The 12,163-nt window shown below is 39.2% G+C and overlaps 1 pseudogene; it reads right to left on the bottom strand.

Moving 5' to 3' along the window:
- Window positions 1–9,433: 9,433 nt before the first annotated feature.
- On the bottom strand, window positions 9,434–11,539 carry LOC101339666 (phenylalanine--tRNA ligase alpha subunit pseudogene; annotated as a pseudogene).
- Between the last annotated feature and the right edge of the window lie 624 nt (window positions 11,540–12,163).

Raw genomic sequence — 12,163 nt, 5'->3', positions numbered from 1 at the left:
CTCGACAAAACCACAACAAGCTTTCTTTTCAAGTATATATGGAACATTCATCAATACCAACCTTATTCTGCATCATAAAACAGCTCAACAAATTGATAAGATTGGAAATCATATGAAGTATGTACTTGGAACACAAGAAAATTAAAAGTCAATAAAACCAAAATATGTGGAAAATCCACAAAATTTTGAAATTAACTCACTTCTAAATAACTTATGGTCAAAATACTCAACAGAAAAATATTTTGAACTGAATGAAAAGTGTAACATACCAAAAAATTTGAGATGCATCAACAGCAGTACATAGGGTACAACTTATAGCATTAAATGCTTGTATCAGACAAGAAGAAACACCACAAATGAGTGATCTAAGTTTCAAACTTAAGAAACTTAAGAGGAGTAAACTAAACCAAACTGAGACATAAGGAAGGAGAAAATGAAGAAGATGATAATGATAATAAATACAGTAAAATAAGAGAAAAAAGCCAACAGTTTCAAAATTAGCTTTTGAATGTTTTAATAAAATTCATAAATGTTTACACCCTCTGACAAAAAACAAAACACAAACAAAAAAGCAAAAAGAAAGAAGACGCAAATTACTGAAACAATGAAAGAAAAAAAGATAATACTAGAGATCATACATGTGTTAAAATGACCATAATTAAATAGTACTGATATGAACAACTTTATGCCCATAAATGTAACATTTTACATGAAATTGTCATAATTCTTAGAAAAATACAAACTATCAAATCTCATTCAAGAAGAAATAGATAACCTAGATATCTTTTGAATATCTATGTCTTTTTAAGAAAGAATCTTATTTAGAAGCCTTTGAATAAGGAAAACCCCAACCCCAAATAATTTCACTGGTTACTTCTGCCAAATATTAATCTTTTATATCCTCTTCTAGAAAATAGGGGAGGAGGAAATATTTCCCAATTATGAGGCCAGCACTGCCCTAATACCAATATTAGACAAAGATATTACAAGGAAAAAAATGTACAGATCAATAATCCTCATGAACATAACTCAAATGTCCTCCACAAAAGGCATCTATTTATCAATCAAGGTTATTCATCATATTAACAGACTTAACAAGCTCAAGCTCCCATCAGTAGCTACAGAGGAAGCATTTGAAACAACAACAACAACATCAATTTATGATAAACTTTCAGTAAATGTGGAATAAAAAGGGAATTCCTTCACGTGAGAAGGGTATCTAAAATAATCACTGTTAACAGCATACTTTCTAGTGAAGGCCTGTATGCCTTATCCCTAAAATCAGTAACAAGGGAAGAACAATCTCTCTCCTGATATATACTGAACATTATGCTGTATATGCTAGCCAATATAATAATAAAGTGAAATAAATACAAAGCACACACATTATTAAATTAGAGATAAACATTTTCTTTTGAATTTACTTATTTTTAACATCTTTATTGGAGTATAATTGCTTTACAATGGTGGGTTAGTTTCTGCTGCATAACAAAGTGAATCAACTAAATATATACATATATCCCCATATCTCCTCCCTCTTGCATCTCCTTCCCACTCTCCCTATCCCACCCCGCTACGTGGACAAAAAGAACTGAGCTGATCTCCTTGTGCTATGCGGCTGCTTCCCAAAAGCTATCTATTTTACAGTTGGTAGTGTATATATGTCCATGCCATTCTCTCACTTTGTCCAGGCTTACCTTTTCCCCTCCCCGCATTCTCAAGTCCATTCCCTACATCAGTGTCTTTATTCCTGTTCTGCCCCTAGGTTCTACAGAATCTTTTTTTTTTTTTTTTTTAGATTCCGTATATATGTGTTAGCATACGGTATTTGTTTTTCTATTTCTGACTTAACTTCACTCTGAATGACAGACTCTAGGTCCATCCACCTCACTACAAATAACTCAATTTCGTTTCTCTTCATGGCTGAGTAATATTCCATTGTATATATGTGCCACAACTTCTTTATCCATTCATCTGTCGATGGACACTTAGGTAGTTTCCATGTCCTGGCTATTGTAAAGAGAACTGAAATAAACATTGTGGTACATGACTCTTTTTGAATTATGGTTTTCTCAGGGTATATGCCCAGTAGTGGGATTGTTGGGTTGTATGGTAGTTCTATTTTTAGTTTTTTAAGGAACCTCCATACTGTTCTCCATAGTGGCTGTATCAATTTACATTCCCACCAGCAGTGCAAGAGGGTTCCTTTGCTCCACATCCTCTCCAGCATTTATTTTTTCTAGATTTTTTGTTGATGGCCATTCTGACAAGTGTGAGGTGATAACTCATTGTAAATTTGATTTGCAGTTCTCTAATGATTAGTGATGTTGAGTGTCCTTTCATGTGTTCATTGGCAATCTGTACATCATCTTTGGAGAAATGTCTATTCAGGTATTCTGCCCATTTTTGGATTGGGTTGTTTGTGTTTTTGATATTGAGCTCCATGAGCTGCTTGTATGTTTTGGAGATTAATCCTTTGTCAGCTGCTTCATTTGCAAATATTTTCTCCCATTTTGAGGATTGTCTTTTCATCTTGTTTATGGTTTCCTTTGCTGTGCCCAAGCTTTGAAGTTTCATTAGGTCCCATTTCTTTATTTTTGTTTTTATTTCCATTTCTCTAGGAGGTGGGTCAAAAGGCATCTTGCTGTGATTTATGTGATAGAATGTTCTGCCTATGTTTTCCTCTAAGAGTTTTATAGTGTCTGGCCTTACATTTAGGGCTTTAATACATTTTGAGTTTATTTTTGTGTGTGGTGTTAGGGAGTGTTCTAATTTCATTCTTTTGCATGTAGCTGTCCAGTTTTCCAAGCACCACTTGTTGAAGAGGCTATCTTTTCTCCATTGTATATTCTTGCCTCCTTATCAAAGATAAGGTGACCACATGGGTGTGGGTTTAACTCTGGGCTTTCTATCCTGTTTCACTGATATATATTTCTGTTTTTTGTGCCAGTACCATACTGTCTTGATTACTGTAGCTTTGTAGTATATTCTGAAGTCAGGGAACCTGATTCCTCTAGCTCCATTTTTTTTCTCAAGGGTGCTTTTGCTATTCTGGGTCCTTTGTGTTTCCATACAAACTGTGAAAATTTTTGTTCTAGTTCTGTGAAAAATGCCAGTGGTAGTTTGATAGGGATTGTATTGACTCTGTAGATTGCTTTGGGTAGTAGAGTCATGTTCATAATGTTGATTCTTCCAATCCACGAACATGGTATAGCTCTTCATCTGTTTGTATCATCTTTAATTTCTTTCATCAGTGTCATAGTTTTCTGCATACAAGTGTTTTGTTTCCTTAGGTAGGTTTATTCCTAGGTATTTTATTCTTTTTGTTGCAATGGTAAATGGGAGTGTTTCCTTAATTTCTTTTTCAGATTTTTCATCATCAGTGTGTAGGAATGCAAGAGATTTCTGTGAAGTAATTTTGTATTCTTCTACTTTCCCAAATTCATTGATTAGCTCTAGTAGTTTTCTGGTGGCATTTTTAGGCTTCTCTCTGTATAGTATCATGTCATCTACAAACAGTGAGAATTTTACTTCTTCTTTTACAATTTGGATCCCTTTTATTTCTTTTTCTTCTCTGATAGCTGTGGCTAAAATTTCCAAACCTATGTTTAATAATAGTAGTGAGAGTGGGCAACCTTGTCTTTTTCCTGATCTTAGTGGAAATGATTTCAGTTTTTCACCCCTGACAACAATGTTGGCTGTGGGTTTGTCATATATAGCTCTTATTATATTGAGGTAAGTTCCCTCTTTGCCCACATTCTGAAGGGTTTTTATCATGAATGTGTGTTGAATTTTGTGGAAAGCTTTTTCTGCATGTATTGAGATGATCATATAGTTTTTCTCCTTCAGTTTGTTAATATGTTGTATCACATTGATTGATTTGTGTATATTGAAGGATCCTTGCATTCCTGGGATAAACTCCACTTGATCATGGTGTATCATCCTTGTAATGTGCTGTTGGATTCTGTTTTCTAGTGTTTCATTGAGGATATTTGCATCTCTTTTTATCAGTAATATTGGTCTGTAGTTTTCTTTTTTGTGACATCTTTGTCTGGTCTTGGTATCATGGTGATGGTGGCCTCATAGTATGAGTTTGGGAGTGTTCCTCCCTCTGCTCTATTTTGGAAGAGTTTGAGAAGGATAGATGTTAGCTCTTCTCTGAATTTTGGATAGAATTTGCCAGTGAAGCCATGTGGTCCTGGGCTTTTGTTTGTTGGAAGATTTTCAATCACGGTGTCAATTTCAGTGCTTGTGACTGGTCTGTTTATGTTTTCTATTCTTCCTTGTTCAGTCTCATAAGGTTTACTTTTCTTGAATTTTTCCATTTCTTCCAGGTTGTTCATTTTATTGGCATATAGTTTCTTGTAGTAATCTCTCATGATCCTTTGCATTTCTTCAGTGTCAGTTGTTAACTTCTTTTTCATTTCTCATTCTGTTGATTTGAGTCTTCTCCTTTTTTTTCTTGATGAGTCTGGTTACTGGTTTCTCAATTTTGTTTATCTTCTCAGAGAACCAGCTTTTAGTTTTATTGATCTTTGCTATCGTTTCCTTCATTTCTGATCTGATCTTTATGATTTCTGCTAACTTTTTTTGTTCTTCTTCTTCTTCTTTCTCTAATTGCTTTCATTGTAAGGTTAGGCTGTTTTTTTGAGATATTTCTTGTTTCTTGAGGTAAGATTGTATTGCTATAAACTTCTTTCTTAGAACAGTTTTGCTGCATCCCACAGGTTTTGGGTCATCGTGTTTCATTGTCATTTGTTTCTAGGTATTTTTTTTCCTCTTTGATTTCTTCCATGATCTCTTGGTTATTTAGTAGTGTATTGTTTAGCTTCCATGTATTTGTATTTTTTATAGATTTTTTCCTGTAACTGATATCTAGTCTCATAGCATTGTGTTTGGAAAAGATGCTTGATATGATTTCAATTTTCTTAAATTTACCAAGGCTTGATTTGTGACCCAAGATAAGATCTATCTGTCATAACATATTATAAGATATGTTCCATGTGCACTTGAGAAGAAAGTGTATTCTGTTGTTTTTGGATGAAATGTCCTATTAAATATCAGTTAAGTCATTCTTCTTTAATGTATCACTTAAAGCTTCTGTTTCCTTACTTATTTTCATTTTGGATGATCTGTCCATCCAAAGTCCCCTACTATGATTGTGTTACTGTCATTTATCCCTTTTATGGCTGTTAGCGTTTGCCTTATGTATTGAGGTGCTCCTATGTTGAGTGCATAAATATTTACAATTGTTATATCTTCTTGGATTGATCCCTTGATCATTATGAAGTGTCCTTCTTTGTCTCTTGTAATAGTCTTTATTTTAAAGTCTATTTTTTCTGATATGAGAATTGCTGCTCCAGCTTTCTTTTGATTTCCATTTGTATGGAATATCTTTTTCCATCTCCTTACTTTCAGTCTGTATGTGTCCCTAGGTCTGAAGTTGGTTTCTTGTAGACAGCATATATATGGGTCTTGTTTTTGTATCCATTCAGGCAGTCTATGTCTTTAGGTTGGAGCATTTAATCCATTCACATTTAGGGTAATTATCGATATGTATGTTCCTATTACCATTTTCTAAATTGTGTTGGGTTTGTTTTTCTAGGTCTGTTCCTTCTCTTGTGTTCCCTGCCTAGAGATGTTCCTTTAGCATTTGTTGTAAAGCTGGTTTGGTGGTGCTGAATTCTTTTAGCTTTTGCTAGTCTGTAAAGGTTTTAATTTCTCCACTGAATCTGAATGAGATCCTGGCTGGGTAGAGTTATCTTGGTTGTAGTTTCTTCCCATTCGTCACTTTAAATATGTCCTGCCACTCTCTTCTGGCTTTCAGTGTTTCTGCTGACAGATTAGCTGTTAACCTTATGGGGATTCCCCTGTATGTTATTTGTTGTTTTTCCCTTGCTGTTTATAATATTTTTTCTTTGTATTTAATTTTTGCTAGTTTGATTAATACGTGTCTTGGCGTGTTTCTCCTTGGATTTATCCTGTTTGGGACTCTCTGCGCTTCCTGGACTTGATTGACTATTTCCTTTCCATATTATGAAAGTTTTCAATTATAATCTCTTCAAATATTTTTTCAGTCCCTATCTATTTCTCTTCTTCTTCTGCAACCCCTATAATTCAAATGTTGGTTCATTTAATGTTGTCCCAGAGTTCTCTGAGACTGTCCTCAGTTCTTTTCATTCTTTTCCTTTATTCTACTCTGTGGTAGTTATTTCCACTATTTTATCTTCCAGGTCACTTATCCGTTCTTCTGCCTCAGTTGTTCTGCTCTTGATTCCTTCTAGAGAATTTTTAATTTCATTTTTTGTGTTGTTCATCATTGTTTGTATGCTCTTTAGTGCTTCTAGGTTCTTGTTAATCATTTTTTGTATTTTTTCTATTCTATTTGCAAGATTTGGGGTCATCTTTACTATCATTACTCTGAATTCTTTTCCAGGTAGACTGCCTATTTCCTCTTCATTTGTTTGATCTGTGTATTTTTACCTTGCTCCTTCATCTGCTGTGTATTTATCTGTCTTTCCATTTTGGTTAACTTACTGTGTTTGGGGTCTCCTTTTCTCAGGCCTGAAGTTTGTAGTTCTCATTCTTTTTGGTGTCTGCCACCAGTAGGTAAGGTTGGTTCAGTGGCTTGTGTAGGCTTCCTCTTGGAGTGGACTCGTGCCTGTGTTCTCGTGGGTGGGGCTGGATCTTGTTTTTCTGGTGGGAAAGACCGCATCCATTTTGTTTTGGGGTGTATGTGAACTTATTATGGCTTTAGGCAGCCTCTCTGCTAATGGGTGGTGTTGTGTTCCTATCTTGCTAGTTGTTTGGCATGGGGTGTCCAGAAGTGTAGCTTGCTGGTTGTTGAGTGGATTTGGGTCTTAGCATTGAGATGGAGATCTCTGGGAGGACTTTTGCCATTTGATATTACTTGGAGCCGGGAGGTCTCTGGTGGACCAATGTCCTGAACTCAGCTGTCCCACCTAGGAAGTTCAGGCCTAACTTCCGAGCAGAGCACCATGATCCTTTCAGCCACATGTCTCAGAGAAAAGGGAGAAAATAAATAAATTATATAAAATATAGTTACTAAAATAATAATTTAAAAATATTAAAAATTAAAAAAGAGAAAAGTAAAAAAAGAAAATGAAAGAAAGAAGAGAGTAACCATATCAATAAACAAATCCACCAATGATAATAAGTACTAAAAACTTTATTAAAAAAAATCAGACTGACAGAACTTTAGGACAAATGGTAAAAGGAAAACTATTCAGAGAAAATCACACAAAGAAGCATACACATACACACAAAAAGAAAAAAAGGAAAAAAATATATAAATATAAAAAAGCAAGAGAGCAACCAAATCAATAAACAAATCTACCAATGATAATAAGCTCTAATACTAAGAGAACCATAAAACCAGAAACAAATTAGATGCAGAAAGCAAACCCCAAGTCTGCAGTTGCTCCCAAAGTCCACCGCCTCTATTTTGGGATGATTCGTTGTCTATTCAGGTATTCCACAGATGCAGGGTACATCAAGCTGATTGTGGAGATTTTATTCACTGCTTCTGAGGCTGCTGGGAGAAATTTCCCTTTCCCTCTTTGTTTGCACAGATTCTGGTGTTCAGCTTTGGATTTGGCCCCACCTCTGCATGTAGGTCACCTGAAGTCCTCTCTTCCCTACCCAGACAGGACAGGGTTAAAGTAACAGCTGATTAGGAGGCTCTGGCTCACTCAGGCCAGGGGGGAAGGAGGGGCATGGAATGCAGGGTGAGCCTGTGGTGGCAGAGGCTGGCGTGATGTTGCAGCAGCCTTAGGTGTGCTGTACATTCTTCTGGGGAAGTTGTCCCTGGATCATGGGACCCTGGAAGAGGCAGGGTGCACTGACTCCCAGGAAGGGAGGTGTGGATAGTGACCTGTGTTTGCACACAGGCTTCTTGGTGGCTGCAGCAGCAGCCTTAGTGTTTCATGCCTGTCTCTGGTGTCTGCACTGATAGCCACAGCTCATGCCCATCTGTGAAGCTCATTTAGGTGGTGTTCTGAATCTCCTCTTCTTGCGCACCCCAAAACAATGGTCCCTTGCCTCTTAGGCAGGTCCAGACTTTTTCCCAGACTCCCTCCAGTTAGCTGTGGCAAACTAGCTCCCTTCAAGATGTGGTCATGCAGCCAACCCCAGTCCTCCCTCTGGGATCTGACTTCCAAAGTCAGAGCTTCAGCTCCCAGCCCCCAGACCCCCCTGGCGGGTGAGCAGACAAGCCTCTCAGCCTGGTGAGTGCTGGTCAGCACCAATCTTCTGTGCAGGAATCTCTGTGCTTTGCCCTGTGCACCCCTGTTGCTGTGCTCTCTTCTGTGGCTCTGAAGCTTCCCCCCAGCCCACCCCCTTCTCTGCCAGTGAAGACGCTTCCTAGTGTGTGGAAACTTTTCTTCCTTCACAACTCCCTCCCTGAGGTGCTGGTCCCATCCCTATTCTTTTGTCTCTGTTTTTTCTTTTGCCTTACCCAGGTAATTGGGGAGTTTTTTACCTTTTGGGAGCTCTGAGGTCTTCTGCCAGCGTTCAGTAGTTGTTCTGTAGGAGTTGTTCCACATGTAGATGTATTTTTGATGTATTTGTGGGGAGGACGGTGATCTCCATGTCTTACTCCTCCGTCATATTGAAGGTCCCCCCAACATAATCATTTTCTATTCACAGATGAAATAATTTTCTATGTGGAAAATCTGAAAAACTCAGATATTTTTCTAGAATTAATAGAGTTTATCAAGTTTTAGTAAATAAAGTCAGCCTAAAAATATAAATTTTATTCCTACCTACTGGCAAGAAACAATTGGAATTTAAAAAATTTAATTTACTGTAGCACTAAATAAAATTGAAAGATTAGGTAGAAACCTAACAAAAATATATTCATGTTCTCTGTGTTGAAAACTATAAAGCACAAATGAAAATAATTAAACAACAAACAACTGAAGAGATATACCATTTTCTTAGACAGGAAAACTCAATATTTTTAGGAAATAAATTATCCACAATTTGATCTGCAGATTCAGTGCAACCCTAATTAAAATTCCAGCATGATTTTTGTAGATATCTTATGGGTGAGTGTAAAATTTATATGGAAAGACAAAGAAACTTGAATTGACAAAAATGATTTTAAAACTGAAGAACAAATTTGGAAGATTCACACATTTCAATTTAAATATTTACTTGAAAGCTACACTAATCAAGACAGTATGGTATTGGAAAGAAGATATATCCACAGACTGATGGAACAGAATTAGACTAGAAAATAGATTTCCCCAAATTTATTCAATAGAATTTTTTTAAACAAAGTTAGAAAGCCATCCACTGGATGCCTTCTTCTCCCCTTTTTCCCCTTCCATTTTTCTTCTACCCCACCACCTGCCCCCACCCCCACCCCCAACAAATTATATTATCTATACCTGAATCCCAGTTCGGCCGCTCAGGTGGCACAAGGGACTACTACCATCATCTGCAGGTTCATCTTAGGCTCACCAGCTCCCAGACACTGCTAATGCCACATTTGATCATAGTCAGGTGCTCCAGGGAGAGGCCCCAGGCAACACCTGACAGGTTCTCAGGGAGCCCCATGGGCAGCAGCATCTCAGGGCAGAAGAGTCCAGAGCTCCGGACCTCCACCCACTTCTTTAGGCCTTGGTGGTAACTGAACGCCTCCTCGCTGGGCTCTGTGTAGGGATTGTAGGCTGCCTTGAAATGAATGATACCAGATTGGTGAAGAACTCCCTCATGATGTCCACGAGATGGCCTGGGATGAGGTGGTGGTCAGCCACAATGTCTAACATCTGGTGGAATTCAGCCAGGTGCGAGTCCTCCAGGTCTTGTTCCAGAACACACCGTTGGTGTTTAGGTTCTTGGTGGGGCACAATGGACTTGCCCAGGGTGGAAGCGGCAGAGCGCACTGAGCTGACGGTCGTGGTGTGTGTGCTCGTGCAGCAGGCTTTTCCCGTCTCGTCCTGCTCCCTGCAGTCCCGGTTGTTCCCCCATGAGTGGCGGCTGACCTAGGACCAGGCCTGCTTGACCTGCTGGACATAGTCCACTGGCAGCTGCAGGGCCTCTGCTGGGTATCCCAGGAAGAAGGTGTCATGCTAGTCGTGTGCTGAGTGATGCTGGGGCTGGAAAAGGGCATCAAAAAAAAAAAAATCCAGAAGGATTGCTTGAGGAGATGGTCTGTTGGCAACCCTGTGAACCTCAACTCCAGAAAGATCAGCCGGAGAGCTGGGTGCAGACCTTGAGTAGGGTGTGCAGGTGTCCGCTGTTGTGGAGGATCCTGGGGGCTGAGAAGTTGTAGGGCTTAAAGGACGGTCCCACTCAGAACTGCTGGAAATCATCTCTGGGGCCAGTTCCACCTCCTGCTTGGAGATGCTGGTGCTGAAGATGCTGCCTTTTCTTACCCAGCAGGTTACTTCAGGGTTACTTCAGTCAGCAGCTTCCTGTTTCTGAGCTCACTTCTCTCCTCCTTGCCTGCCCTCCCGGGACCAGGTGGAGCCACCACTGCACCTCATCCTCCACGCTGTCCACCACTCTGAACAACCGGGTCTTATTGGGCACACCTTTGTCCACTCGGAGTCACTTGTTGGACAAAGCTTTGCTGAAGCCTGTTTTGTCGCTGGGCAGTCACAGGAGTTGCCTCTGGCCAGGCCTTGGGGCAGAAGGGGCAAGACTTGTTAAGAAACACCCAGGGCTCCTGGCTGCCCTCTCCGGGCGTCGTCCTTACCCTCGGCTGTAGGCTCCCACCATCCGATTAGAATATTTTAAGAAATATTATGTATTGTACTGTTGCCGGTGAAGGTGGCAGACATTTACATGCCCCTGGGGCGGAATGTCACAGACAGCTGTTTTCACAATGTTGGCCATCCACTGGACAGAATAGCTGCTCTTCTTGTTTTGGATGTTAAGCATCTGTTCGTCCACCACCTTCATGGACATACAGCTTCTGAACACGATGGTCACAGTCAGATAGCAGCCATGGCAGAGGCCACAGGTGGCCATCATATTCTTGGTGTCTGACATCTGCTGGGTAAGCTCCGGCACTGTCAGGGCCCAGTGCTGCTGGTTTTCCTGGCTGCTTAACACAGCAAAGCCGACATGAAGAAGTGCAGGTGTGGGAAGGGGACCTTGTTCATGCCAGCTTGCGCAGGTCAGCATTGAGCTGGTTGGGGAAGGACAGGCAGGTAATGACCCCACTCGTGGTGGCCAACTCCAGGTGGTCCAGGTCATTGTAGGTGGGCGTGGTCAGCTTTATGATTCTGAATCAGACGTAATGGAGAGCATCATTATCAATGCAGTAGGTCTCATCTGTGTTTTCTACCAGCTGGTGGACCGAGTAGGTGGTATTATAGGGCTCCACCATCCTATCTGACACCTCAGGCAAGGGCGCCATGCTGAAAATGTTCATGTTCCTATCTAGATATGCCTCCTGGATCTTGGTGATGAGAAGAGTACGCATCCCAAATCCAGTCCCTCCACCCAGGGAGTGGGTCATCTGGAAGCCATGCAGGCAGTCACAGCTCTCAGCCTCCTTTTTCAGGACATCTTAATAATGAAAAATTACTTGTAGTTCTAAATGAAAAATATAAAACTCTAAAACATCTACAAAATGTTCTTTTTAGAAGAAATTATAGGAGAAAATTTACCTGACTGTGGTTTAGGCAGAGAGATATTAGATACAACACCAAAAGCATGATCTATTTAGGAAAAGAAAAGATAAATTGAACTTTTTATAAATATAAACTGAATTTTTTTTAAATGAAAATTACTATTCTGCAAATGATACTACTAAGTAAATAGAACGACAAGAGACACACTCATAGAAAATATTTACAAATCAAATTTCCATTTCAGGACTTGTTTCCAGACTATAAAAATAAATCTAAATCTCAAAACTCAGCAATAAAAATCAATAAACAATATGTGGGAAAGATCTGAAGATAGGTGTCACCAAAGAAGATGGAGATATGGCAAATAAGCATATGAAAAGATGCTCGACATTTTTAATCTTTAGGGAGTTGCAACTTAAAACTTCAGTGAGGTAACTATACACCTATCAAAATGCCAAAACAAGCAAACAAAGTAACAATAACAACACTGGCAATAACAAGTGGTGCTAACGATGCAATCCCCTAGAAGTCTCATACATTTTTATTAGAAATAC

This window comes from Tursiops truncatus, chromosome 3, assembly GCF_011762595.2.
Source record: "Tursiops truncatus isolate mTurTru1 chromosome 3, mTurTru1.mat.Y, whole genome shotgun sequence".
In the NCBI taxonomy this organism is placed as follows: Eukaryota; Metazoa; Chordata; class Mammalia; order Artiodactyla; family Delphinidae; genus Tursiops; species Tursiops truncatus.
This window is presented reverse-complemented; position numbering and strand designations above follow the sequence as displayed.